We start from the raw sequence: 14400 nt of genomic DNA, 5'->3' as shown, positions 1-14400 counted from the left end.
TGCATAGATATATGTGGAAGCAAAACACACATGGACATAAATACTTTTTTTTTTTTTTAAAAAAAAGAAGTCATATAGATTCGTGGTTGCCATGGTTGGGGTATGTGCTGAATATACTGTGGGTCAAAGGGAAGGAATAAAACTTTCTTTTTTTGGTTATGAAAATATTGCCACAACTATGTGACTACTAAACACTGTTGAATTGTATATTTTAAAGACATTTATTCTGTAGTATGTAAATTATGTAGCACTAAAGCACTTTTTAAAAATAGCATTCCATTGAATAATTGAATGAATTAATTTAGGAAAATAAAAGCAAAATCAACATGTATGTTTCTATAATAGTGAACTATTTCAAAAGTATAAAGAAAATATTATCATTTGTAATATAGGTATAGAGCTAAAATACATAAGAATAAATTTAATTTGAGAAGTAGAAGATTGGCATCCTGGAAACTCATGTACTAATGAGAGAAATTCAAGAATACACTCAAATGGAGAGATAGTTTATGTTTATAGACTGAAAGAATTAATATGCCTAAAGGGAATGTAGTGCTCTAAGGAAAATACAGATTTAATGTAGCTTTATTGAGAGTTCTAATGTAATGTGCCACCATTTCTGGCTTTGGGAGTTTTGTTAAATTGTGCATAGCAAACATCAGCAGCCCCTTTGGTACAGCTCCATTAAAACTGTATATGTATATATGCACACATATGTATTATATGTGTATTTAAAAACCTATATTTTTGAATATGTTAATCCATAATATAGTGATATAATTAATTAATAAATAATAATTTAAAAAATTAAATAATACATTAATATTTCCCTGTGGCTTTTTAGACATCCTTACAAATATTTATCTCTCCTTTCTTCCTCTGTCCCATATTGCCCTCTTTCTTCCATCCCCAGTAAATGTCATCCCATATTCTTCCTGTAATGCAGAGTATCACATTAATTAACTGTCACATGCTGAAATATCTTTGCATTTTAGGAATAAATTATACTTGGTCACAGTGTATTGCCTTTTTATGATGCTGTTGAATTTGCTTTTCTTGTATTTTTCGAGAGACGTTTTTGTATATAAGTTCATCAAAGGTGTTAACATGTAATTTTCTTTTCTTCTCATAACTTTGCCTTGTGTTTGTGCCGGAATGATGATTGCCTCACAAAACACTTTTAGAATTACTTCCTATTTGGTTCTTTGGAAGAGTTCAAGAAAGATTGATACCAATTCTTTAGAAACTGGGTCAAATGTAGTAGTCCAACCATGTGGTCCTGGAGTCTTCTTTGTCAAGAGGTTTTTTAATTATTTATTTAATTTCCTTACTAGTTGTAGGTCTATTTTTTAATTTCCCTGTGATTTTTTTCTTGGTAAGTTATGTTTCATATCTATTTCTGAGTTATTCAGTTTGTGTATTCATGAAAGCATTCCTAGTAAGGTCTTACGGTTACTTTGTTTTTATACCATCAGTGGTAATATCTACTATTTCATTTTCTGACTTTATTTAAACATCTTTTTTCTTAGCCTATATAATTTCTAAATTTACATTTCTTTATTTTTGAGACTATTTTAAGAAAATTTCATATCATGTGTACTATAGTTGCATCATATTCACATTTCCTCTATCACTACTCCTGCTTCTCCTATGTCCCCAACTCCCTCTCAAACTTATGAACTAGTCTATAATTATTGTTACACATACACACATTCAAATACACACACACACACACACACACACACACACACACACACACACACACTACTTAGTCTATTTGATGTCATTTGCATGTATCTGTGTTTAGGGCTAACCACTAGGATTGGATAACTTATCAGGAAGCTCATTTCTAGAGAAAACTTATTCTCCCTCCATCAAAATCCTTCAGCTGCCTGTAGCTGTTCATGTAGGAGTTGGCCCTGTGGGACTTCCACCATTAGAATGTCAATAGTGTTGTTATTTTGGAGATCTAGTTCAAGCAGCTACATTGTGAGTTCATGAATGAAGCGTCTGTGTCATGTCTACTGGACACTATTTGTTAATAGTCACCAAGGTACTCTGGCTCTAAAAATCTTTCCACCCCTATTCCACACTGTTCTACGAACCATAGGCCAAGTGTTACATTGTAGATATTTTAATTAAAGTGTCCATGGTATCTATGGTAATTTATTTCCTGAATTTTTACTAATTGTGAATCACTGTAATAGTCATCATCTATTGCCAAGGGTAGGTTCTGTGATAAGAGGTGAGAGCTACCCTTATCTGTGGGTATAATGATAATTATTTAGACTATAGTTAGAAATTACATTGGTTTAAGAAAATGGTAGTTGCAGTTTCTCCTCTTGGGTTTGTGACCTCTGCAGCAAAGGGTTGTTGGCTAGATTTATACTATCAGGCATCAATTCCCTCTTACTGAGTTGACATTACATCCACTTAGGTAGCTGTTTGCATTATTGGGGATATAGTGCTACTGTGTGCATTATTGGGGATATCATTCTGGGGTTTGTTATTGTGGTTCGTAGGTCTTACAGCTGAGAAGGACTATTGATTGCTTTCTACTGTTATCAGGTTATATAGCACCTTTTGATACTATGATAGTTACTCCTTAGGGAACAGGCTTCCAGATCAGTTTCATCTTGATTCTTTCAGGTCCTGTATGTATGTATGTATGTATGTATGTATGTATGTATGTAGTGTCTTCAGAAACAAGGTCTTTACCTTCAAGTTCTGGGAGGCAAAAAGGGCAATGATTATAGCCCATATTGTTTTAGGAGTTTCTTAAACCTATGTGACCAACACCTTGATTGTTATACTAGAGTTTTATAAGATGGTGGTGTCTTAGTCATACTGATCCATGGCAGGGGGAGACAGGGAGAATGGGACTGGCATGGTCTTCTAAAACCTCAAAAACCAATCCCAGTGACACACTTCCTCCAGTAAAGCTGCACCTACTCCAAGGCCACACTTTCTAATCCTTGTCAAATAGTGCCACTTTCTGATGACTAAGCATTCAAATATATGAGCCTAAGGGGATCATTCTTACTAAACTACCACAGATGGTACATGGCTTTTCAGTAGAGTGCTATCACCCAATGTGTCACAACTCCATATATACGTACATACATACATACACACACACACATACACACACAGACACACATATATAGTGTGTCTATTTTGAAATATTTGAAATAATATATTTCCTTGTGGTTTTTCAAATATCCTTATTGTTATTTATTTGTCTTTTCTCCTCTTTCCCCATTGTATTACCTTCTCCAGTTAACAGTTCCAATTTGCTTTGATTCTTTCCACTTCTATAGAACCTACTCCCTCTCTAGAGCTCCTGCTTTGTCTCTCTCCTTCTGGTTCCTTGTTACTTTCCTGGATTCTGTAGCTACTTCAGGTTATACAATCAAATATAATGATTCAGAGCTAGGATCTCCAAATAAAAGACAACATGTAGAAATTGTCTTTTTCCATGTGGGTCATCTCACTTGGTACATTTTCCATATCACTAACCCCCAAATTTCCTTATTTTATTATTTTTTTTTACAGTTGAATAGAATTTAATTGTCCATTCATCAGTTGCAGGACCTACAGGTTATTTATGTTTCCCTGTGATTGTGACTATAGCAGCAATGAATGTGGCCTGATAAATATCTCTGTCATAAGATACTGAGTCCTTTGGGTATATTCTAAGGAGTATATATACTAAACTATATCTGGGACAAATGATAGACCTAACCATTTGGCTTTTTTGACTATTTTCCATGCTGATATCCATAGTAGCTACAACAATTTGCAATCCCACCAATAGTAAATGGGGATCCCTTTCCCCCAACATCCTTCTAGCATCTATTGTCAGCTATTTTCTTGGTCTTAGCCATTCTGAATTGGATAAACATAAAATGTTAAGAAGTTTAATTTGCAATTTTCTGATTGCTAAGTACATTAAACACTTCTAAAGACATTTCTTATTTATTCTTTTAAGAAATCTGTTTGTAACTATGGTTCATTTTGTTTGTTTTCTTGGTTCTTTTCTGTTAAGTTTATTATTATTATTGATATTACTCTTCTATCAGATGAATGGTATCTTCATCAAATATGAGATGGCTATAATAAAATGTGGTTTATATTTGGCTCTTCTATTTTGTGTCATTGATCTACATGCCAGCTTTTATATGAATGTAATTCTGGTTTTATAACTATGGCTCAGTCATATAAGTTAAAATAAGACATCATGGTTCATTATGCTCAGGATTGCCTTGCCTATCCAGGGTATTTGTGCTTCCATGAATTATAGAAATTTTTCCCATTTGTATTACCAATGTCATAGAGATTTTGATTGTGATGGCTTTGAATCTTTTGTTAGAACTGTCATTTGATTTTTATTTTAAAATGTCATACTTCTTTCATACAATACATCCTGAGTGCAGCCTTCCTTCCCTCCTATCCTCCCAGTCCCCCTGCCACCTCCCCTTTCCCCCAGATCTACTCTTCTTACATTTCTGTTCAGAAAGGAGCAGACCTCCCAGTGATATTTAGTGCACAGTACTTATACATGATGTTAATTTCACAGTATTAATACTGCGAATTTATGTGCATGGGAGGTCTTTTAATCTTGTAGTATCATTCTTCAATCTCTTTCAGAGATGTAAAATCTTTATGGTAGAAAGGTCTCTCATCTCCTTAGTCAGGTTCAGTCCAAGATACTTTATTATGTTTATTTATTTATTTATTTATTTAGGCTATTGTGAATATTTTCATGATCACTTTATCAGCATGTTTATTAGTGGTACAAGGGCTGCTGATTTTTGTAAGTTGATTTTGTATCCTGCTACCTTTCTGAAGAAGTGTTGGTAATTTCTAGATGTTTTGTGGTGGTGGGATTTTTAGCCCTCAAGGGTTTTTTGTTTGTTTGTTTTTATTTATTTGTTTTTGTTTTTTTTAAGACAGGGTTTCTCTGTGTAGCCTTGGCTGTCTTGGAACTCACTCTGTTGATCAGGCTGGTCTGGAACTCAGAAATCCACCTGTTTCTGCCTCCTGAACACAGGGATTAAAAGTGTGCTACACCAATGCCCAGTTTGGGTTTCTTATGCGTAATATATCATCTACAGACAGGGATGGCTTGATTTCTATTTGGATTCATTTAATGGCGTTTATCTACTGTCTTATTGTCCTAGTTAGTACTTCAAGCACTACATTGAAAAGCAGTAGTATTTTTTTAAATCTCCATTAGTTCATATAATTATTTAGTGATTCTTTTGCTGTTGATTTTGAGCTTTATTACATCATGGTAAGGTAGGCTACATAAAGTTATCTTAAAATTTTCTTTGTTTGTTAAGATTCATTTTATGGAACCACGCCCCTTCCGCCTTTGGCCCGGATACCAGTGGCTAGAGCAGTCTCCCAGCCAATCTACTCCCCTCTGGAAACTGAGTTCTGAGGCACCCTAGGGAGGGCACGGATCACAGAGCAGAAGAATACACAGCCTTGGGGTATCTACTCATCAAGCATACTGAGCAGACCTGCCCAAACCTCCGATGTCCTGGAATTCCATCTGGATTAAGTGAAGACACAGAGGCTTATCAACTTACTCTTCCCCCCACCCCTCTTCTAATATCTCAACACCTGTAATCAGCTTGAAGAAGTTAAAGAAGAGTCAGCGCCCCATTCCCTGGGCTTGGGGACTAATGTGGTTAATAATGGTCTGTCTTTCTAGGGAAAAGTAGTGGGTTTGTTGGAACAGGGAGGATTAGCTAGGATTTATTACATAGCCATAACCTATCAGTAGAAATCTGTATAATTATTATTAAGATGAAGTTATAATTTCTTAAATGTTACAAAATTTACTTTGATTTCAAATTTAAGGTTTTCATTGGTACAACCTTCTTATTAATATAAAAGTGAGATGAATATTGACACTCTCATGGGCAATGTGCCTGTATAATACATTTAGGAATACAAGGCCTAGACCCAGTCCTTCTTTAACTTGTTAAACTGATTTGGGACGGTTAACCTATGAGTTAAGGGACTATAGCAAATTCATGGCTTTGAGTTTATTGTTAGGAGGTTAACCATATTTTATCCAGAAATAACTGAGAGGAGTGAACAGACAACAGTCCAGGTGACCTTACATGGATAGTTGGTTTTCAAAACATCAGAAGTCCATAGAATTGACACTACAAATATTTATATATAAATGTCCATTCTGATTAGAGACCTGTCTGCTCCTGACAGCTTCCTGTCATGGATTCTAAGAAGAAATTGAGCATCCTTGGAGTTATGCCAGTTGTGTGGTGACAGCCACTAGGCAAGAATAGCCTCTTTCCATCTATAGACAAATTACTGTCCAGAAAAAACACATGCAGAATAGTCAACTGATTATATCTGCCTAGACAGAGTAATCAGCCCTTAATAATCCTGCAGCACTAAGGTCTGTCAGATGACTCTGGGCCAGAAGGCTGAAGATTTGATGCTCCAACGTTCGGTAGTATAGAGGCTTTTCAGGTGTTCAGCGGTCTCTATAAATTGGCTAAGTTTTAGAAGCTATGCTTAGTGCTTCCCATAACTTCAGTTAACTCAGTCATTCTGGATTTCTGATGGGGTTGAAGACCTATAGTCTCATAACCAATCCTGGCTATTTACTTTGAGAGAAAAGATCTGAGTAGATAATTTTCAGCTGACATTCATTCTAAAGCCAAAAAAAAAAAAAAAAAAAAAAAAAAAAAAAAAAAAAAAAAAGTCAGGATCAAAAGTAAGTGTTTTAGTTAGAAGAGATGACAGAGGTTCTGGTTAGTCAACAGAATGATGGACTGGGTATTAGGACTATCTTGTACCTCACTGGTACAATTAGGAATAAGTATGCTCTAACTGTATTTTGAGAGAAAAGTTTTACTTTAACAGGAAGAGTGATATGTAGGAGGAGCTAAGTGGGAAGGAGTATTGAGAGGAAGAGATGGAGTAAGGAGAGAAGATGAAGGAGAGGAGAAGCTAGGTGATGAGAGAGAGAAAGAGAGAGGGGGCAGGGAGGCATATGTTCACAAGTCTCCACCAGTCAAAGATAGTTTTTATATCTAGGTTGAGTATTGGGTTACGATTCTGATTGAGCATTACCAAACTTATAAATCCTTTGATTAACATTTAAAAAAAGTTGTAAAAAAGCAAAAAGGAAAGGGGGGGCATGGGACAGGGGTTTTCTAGGGAGGGGAAATGGGGATGACATCTTAAATGTAAATAAAATATTAAATAAAAAAAGAAAAACAAAAAACAAACAAAAAACAAACAAAAAAAGATTCATTTTATGTCCCAGTATGTGGTCTATTTTAGAGAAACTTCCATGGGCTGCCATATATTTTTGGTGTTTGGGCAGAATATTCTGCAGGTTTCTGTTAGGGCCATTTGATATATGATATCATTTAATTCCAACATTATTTTTGTCTAGATGACCTGTCTACTGAAGAAAGATGTATTGAAATCACCTATTATTATTGAGCTGAGGATTAATCTGTGTCTTGAACTCCAAAAGTTGCTTTTTAAAAATGAACTGTGTTGGATTTGGTGAGTATATGTTTAAGACTGTAACGCCTTCTTTGTTAATTGTTTTTTTTTTTTTTGATCAGAATGAAATGTCTTTCCTCATCCCTTCTCTTACATTTCACCTTGAATTCTATTTTTTCCTTTTTTATTGGATATTTTATTTATTTACATTTCAGATGTCATCCCCTTTTCCCATTTTCTCTCACTAGTAAACCCCATCCTATCCCCCCTCTTCCTTTTTGCTTTTATACAATTTTAATTACATCCAAGTATTAAGGTCAGTTCTAGGTTGAGGGTCTAGCAATACAATAGATGCAAATAGTCAAGGAACAAGCAAGACAATAAACACAAAGAGTCAAAGAACAAGCAAGGCAGTAAACAAAATTCCATGAATACTCCAGTGATCACTGTTTCTAAGGGCTTATCAGAATGACCAAAATATCTGAACCAAATTCCCTGTCCTAGCCCAAATTCATTTTCATGTCTGAAGTCTACTTCTTTGTTCTAGCCTAAAATTTAGATTCCTGCCTGAAATTACTTCTTTGTTCTAGACTAATATTTAGATTCCTGCCTGAAATTACTTTTTTGTTATAGACTAATGTCAGATTCCTGCCTGAAGCCTACTTCCCTGTCTTTGGCCAATGTCATATTCCTGCCAAGCAACCCATCTCCTTGTCCTTGGCCCATGTCAGATTCTTGCCAAGCAGCCCCAAAGGCTCTCTGCCTCTCCCCATTTTTTATTTCAGCAAGAAAAGTGAGCCTGTCTTAAGTCATTCTGACAAGAATGCCTTCCTTACCCTTCGTGGAATATGCATTATCAAAAGCAATGTACTTCTGTCTTATGTTGGTAAAGCTCTGTGCAGAATCTTTCCCGTCCTTGGCTTGCCAGCATGTTAATTTAATAACTCTGTCTGGGGGTCCATTTTCAGGTTCAAGCCATGTACTTTGGCTGCCAACATGTTGATGTTGTTAAAGACAAGCTTTAACATGATGGGCAGGAATAAAAGTATTCCCAGGACAGAAAGGGCTAGCATGATCAAGCTATGTACGCCATTCTGGAAGCTTGACAAAAATAGAAATACTGACCTCAGGCCATGGGTAATTTTATCACCATTATCTGCAACACCAACACTCAGCAGAGCAGCATTCTTGAAATTCATAAGCTCACTATGTAAAGTTAAAATACCCAGAGAGGTGTTTGACTTATGCCAAATACACTGCAAGTATCTTTAAGCTTTATCCCAATTATAATGACTACCACTAAATTTTAGAACTAACATGAATCCAATGGTATTTGGCATGACACTCGAGATGGCTCCTTACTCTTAAAACTCTGAATCTCCTTCCAGTAATTTGAATAGGATAAAGAGCATCAATCCATTCTTCCAAATGCCTATCTAAATACTCTTGTATATTCAACACATTAGTAACATTTTTTGCTAAATGATTAACAAAAGTAGCTGTCTTAACTTCTTGTGTCACAGCAATTGCAGAAGCAATGGTACTAGCAGTTAACGTAATTAAAGCTGTTATACCAGCCATAACAAGCCCACTACCCTCTTGCTTCTGCTTAAAGCCTGACTCATTTCTTCCATTACTTGCAAGCTATTTTTAGAATACCAAGGTTCTGTGATACTCAGGGCAATAAAACAAAAGCTGGTTGATAGACTTCCATAACTGACATGCTGGATTTCAAAACACTAACACAATTAGAAAGTGTACAATCAATGCAACTTACATTAAATACTGCAAAAGAAACAAAAGTAATTTTAACTTGACGATTAAAAGAAAAATATGGAACATTTCACGAATTTGTGTGTCATCCTTGTGCAGGGGCAATGCTAAACTCTGTATCATTTCAATTTTAGTATATGTGCTAGTGAAGTGAGCACAAATTCTATTTTTTCAAATATTAGGATAGCATTGTCTGCCTTTTTTTCTATCCCATTTTTGTTAAATAGTTTCTCCCCCCATGGTTTCCCTCATTTTTGTATGTTTTAGTTTAATCCATTTAACTAACTTATTACTTTTGATTGTGGAGGTGATTCCATTAATATTTAACGTTAATATTGAAAAATAAATGTTGATTGCTGTCATTTTGTTTTTTTAAATATTTGTTTTCTTAGTTTCATTTTCTGTTTCAATAATTGTAGCTTCATTTTTGTTCCTATAACCTTTTAATTATGCTTATGTGTAGTATTAACTATTAGTTATGTCTGGCATGGGGTTGCTTTCCACCTCAATGGTTTATGTGCCTGAATGAAACACACACACACACACACACACACACACACACACACACACACACACAGCCTTTATATTTTAATATGCCCTAAGCAGCACAATAGTTATGTGAATGCCTAACCTCTGTACTGCTAGAACCTACCTCCCTCTGATAATTCTGAGTTACTATCTACTAATTTTTATGTTCCATCTTGTCCTCTCTGTACCTACTACCTCCCTCTGATAATTCTGAGTTACTATCTACTAATTTTGTCCTCTCTGTACCTATTTGTGAAGCCCTGTGGGCTGTGCTTTCTTGTCTCAGAACCCAGGGTACTCTCCTTGCTTTTCTACCCCACGGTGGTCTCTGTGTCTCTCCTCTTTCCACACTCTCCTAAAGCCTGGTGGATTTCCTCTTTCTCTTCCTCTTCCTGGTCCCAAGCCTGGGAATCCTAAAATCCCTCCTTTGTCTGTTCTCCCCAACTATTGCCTGCTGCCACCTTTATTTACCAATCAGAATCAAAGGGGGGCAGGTTCTCAGAAGCTATGTTCAGACTCTCACATGTAATCAATTTTGGGGGAGGACATAATTAACATTCATAATAGACGTGGATATATTTATGTCTGTCAGTACTCCAGTATTCTCTGTAAATCTGATATGATCAACATTAATTCTTTTAACCAGTTTAGATCATGAAAAGGTTTTCTAGGTAAAATAGACTGGCTTGGCATCTGTTGTCCTTAATAATTTGGAGTACATCAATCCAGGCTTTTCAAGAACTTAAAATTCCCATTGAGAAGTCAGTTGTTGGGCAGTGGGCTGTGAGAGACAGCTGGGTAGCTGGCTGAACAGGCTTTGAACCCTGGAGACCCTCAGGGATGATAGGAGTTTGGCCTTGCTCCTGGGCTCCTGGCTCCTTTCACACAGCTACAGCCCCCACAGAGAGGTTTGTGGCCCTCAGTCACATAAGACAATGCTTCTACTAGCTCCTCCACAGGTAGAGAGCATGACAGGCCACAGAGCCTCAAGACAGATCTCCATATTAATGAGATACCTAAAGGCCAGAGTATGTAGCCAATTAAGCATTCCTTCCCAGACTCTCCTCCTTGCAAAGAGTATTTAACCTTAGGCCCACTCTGAGGACATGGGGGTATAGCTTCATCCTTTTTCCACCATGACAATAAACATTTTAAGACCATGGACTATCTCTCTTCTATGGGACCTGCCATGAGGAACCATGGAGAAGGTCTTCAACTAAAGTGCTGCCTTCTAATCTCCTGCTGATGACCTCTCTACCTTCCAGCATCAGAGGTCCAGCCAAGAGAGTCACTGTGACCAAGAGTCTTATCCCTACAGGGTGCAGGCAGAGCTTGTCCCCTCCCCCACTTCAGCTGTGGCTAATCTAGCCTGTATGCCCCCTTCTAGAGCCTTCTGTGGCCTCTCAGCAGCTCCAGAGAGCACAAGGGCATGAGAACCAGTTGGTTTCCAGCCACCTTGGCCCAGGGACCCCCAACCCAAGAGCTCCGGCCCCTGTGTGACTTCAGACTTTGTTCCCTCCACCCCAGGAGCTTCCTGCTGCGTCTCACAGCCCAATGTCCACCCAGTGAACATTGTCAACTTCCCATACCACTGCCTCTGTGAGCCACGGCCTTAGCCCCTTGGAGGCAGCAGACATCGGACCCACAACTCAACCACAGGATCCATGCCCACACACACACTACAGCCCAATAGTCAGTTGGTATTCTGATGTGTTTGCTTTTATATGTGACTTGTGGCCTTTTGAAGATTTTGTTACCCTTTGTTATTTGTGTTTAGTATTTTGACTATAATAGGTGTCTTAATCAGGGTTCTTGTTTCTGCACAAACATCATGACTAAGAAGTAAGTTGGGAAGGAAAGGGTGTATTCAGCATTCACTTCCACATTATTGTTCATCACCAAAGGAATTCAGGACTGGAGCTCACACAGGTCAGGAACCTGGTGGCAGGAGCTGATGCAGAGGCCATGGAGTGGTGCTGCTTACTGGCTTGCTTCCCCTGGCTTGCTCAGCTTGCCTTCTTATAAAACCCAGGGCTACCAGCCCAGCGATAGCACCACACACCATGGACTGGGCCCTGCCCCCTTGATCACTAATTGAGAAAATTACAGCTGGATCTCATGAAGGCATTTTCTCAGGTGGGGTTCCTTTCTCTGTGATATCTCTAGCTTGTGTTATATTGACACGGTACAATAAGCCTTAGACAATATTTTCTTGTCCTGTGTATTTGTTGTTCTGTGTTTGTTGTATCTCTATGAGCATGCTTTTTCTTACTTTGGAGATATTTTCTTTTATGATCTTCTTGAAGATTTGTCTATACTATTGATCTGGGAGTCTTCATCTTCTATGCCTACAATGCATAGATTTGGTCTTTTAACAGCATCCCAAAGTGCCTGCATATTCCTTTTTAAAAAGTAGGATTTTCTTTGATTTATAGGTCCAGTTCCTGCATTTTCTTCAAGTCTTGATATTCTGTCTTCTATTGATACATTATACTAGAAAGAGTTCCACCCACACCAGTTTTCTAATTGGGTCTTTGAATTTTTCAGTTCTTTCTTCACTTAGTTTTGAGTTTTCTTTAATATTTCTATTACTTTATTGAATCCATTTTTAAATATTGTACTGTTTTGTAGTTTCTTTTAGCCCTTTGTGTGTTCTTAGACTTCTATTAGATATTTAGCTCTTTCCTTTGCAAGTTTGTTCAGCTGTTTGCTTGTATCTGTCTTGAATTCTTTATTTCTTGATCATGTTCATAATTTTATTTTTAAATTCAGTGTCCTGAGTTTCATCTCAACAATTCCTATTGAAGTACATTTCTATATGATCAGTCATCTTTGGGAGTTGTTGAGGCCCACACTGCCCCTCACTTGGGGGCCACTATGTTGCGAATTGTACTGTCCCATGCTTGGAAGCCACTATGTCCCGGCCTGAGCTACTGCTCCAGTCCGCTGGTCAGGGTCTAGTAAGAGAGAGAGTGGGGATGGAGGGGCAAGAGATTCGAAGAATGGAGACAAGACAGGGTGTGTGTTCAAGTCTCCTTTACTAAAAGGAAATCATGGGTATATTTACACTTTACCACGTGCCTTGTCTCCGTGGACAAGCAGGGGAACACAGCTGAAGACACTTTACCACGTGCACCTTGCAGCTGGGGGCACTAAACAGCAAAACAAGATATGTGGGAAAAACAAGATGTTTATCAGAGTGTGCTCAGCTGTTGTAGGCTGTTGAAAACAAGTCTCTTGTCAGGGTATATGGTCCAAGATGGCTGCAAAAATGATAGCTGCTTTCTGCTAGGAGTCGGCTCCCAACAGGGAGGGACATATTGTCATGTTTTTTTAATTGGCCCTAGACATGTAGATTTATTTCATTTATGTATCTATAATGAAAATCTACCTTCCCCATGTAGAGGAAAAGTTTGGCTCTATTTTGGAAGTTGCCAAACCTTGGTTGATTTAATATTAGGTATGTGGAGTTTTTTAGATGCTAACCATCCATTATTGATTGAAGGAGATTGGGATAATTTCAATTCAGTGGTCATTGATCTGGTACTGGGGTTAAGAATGATTAAGTTAAGAAAGGTAAGTTAAGAGAGATTGCTTGGGTGAAATCCAAGGAAGTCCCCAGGTATCTTTATCAGCTGATGCTGGGAATGGAAAGACAATGGGGTAAAGGTCTAGGAAGATGTTTTGGTATGTATGTGGATATGGCTCACAGCTATGTCTGAGTCTGAAGGGCAGAATAGCCCTGCCTGGGTCTGGTCTCAGAGAGAGAAGGTGAGAGTGGAAGGGTGGAGGCATAGGGAAATGTCAGTCCTGGGTCAGATTCAACAAGGGAACAGACAGGTATGGATCTCTGCTTGATCTGGGCCAAGAGAACTTAAATATGTGGTTTTGGCCTGGGCTTGAAAGTGCAGCCTGTGTAGGTAGGCTACATGGGGTGAAGATCTTGTGTCAGATTAGGGAAGAGAGAACATAGATGTGGCTCCTGCCTGGGTCTGGGCTCAGAGGGAGAAGGTGAGAGTGGAGGAGTGGAAACAAAATAAAGCTCAGTCCTGGATCAGATTCAGTAAGAAGGCGTATGGACCACAGCTCCTAACTGGGCCTACCTGGAGGAATACAGAATGAAATTTTTGGTAGTGAGGAAAGTATAAAAATTATGTTTTGCCAAAGAGATATTTCAGGAGCAGAAACGTGCATGATTAAATCAGAGTCATGGTAAGTAGATTGAAAAAAAAATCCTAAAGTGTATTTCCAATCAGCCATGGTGACCTGATAAATCACTCTTTTACCCTGTAGGGATATTTACACCTGCCAAGCCATATGGATGCTTACGTGAAGATTTTGTAAACATTCAACCTCATTGATTAGATTAAGAGGGTTTGGGGCTAAAATTGAAAACAAGGGAGAAAACCACCAAGGATAGCTTTGGTTCTACCTTGGAAAACAGGATGAAGCAAATTGTGTCATATGGAGCTTTATGACTTTGAAAACAGACCTCTGAGACTAACACAGATGGCAGAGAAGTGGGAGAAAAAAATGGTCAGATCCCTTGCACCTGCTAATTGCTGCTGTGATTTTATCTAGTCATCTTTGGAGATTCTT

The 14400-nt window shown here is 37.8% G+C and overlaps 1 non-coding gene across 1 annotated transcript; it reads right to left on the bottom strand.

Annotated features, from left to right (window-relative positions):
• Positions 1-9327: 9327 nt before the first annotated feature.
• Positions 9328-9431, bottom strand: LOC117695693 (U6 spliceosomal RNA). The gene has a single exon (XR_004604717.1). It is a non-coding gene; the product is annotated as a U6 spliceosomal RNA (small nuclear RNA).
• Between the last annotated feature and the right edge of the window lie 4969 nt (positions 9432-14400).

Source organism: Arvicanthis niloticus, chromosome X, assembly GCF_011762505.2.
Source record: "Arvicanthis niloticus isolate mArvNil1 chromosome X, mArvNil1.pat.X, whole genome shotgun sequence".
Classification (NCBI taxonomy): domain Eukaryota; kingdom Metazoa; phylum Chordata; class Mammalia; order Rodentia; family Muridae; genus Arvicanthis; species Arvicanthis niloticus.
This window is presented reverse-complemented; position numbering and strand designations above follow the sequence as displayed.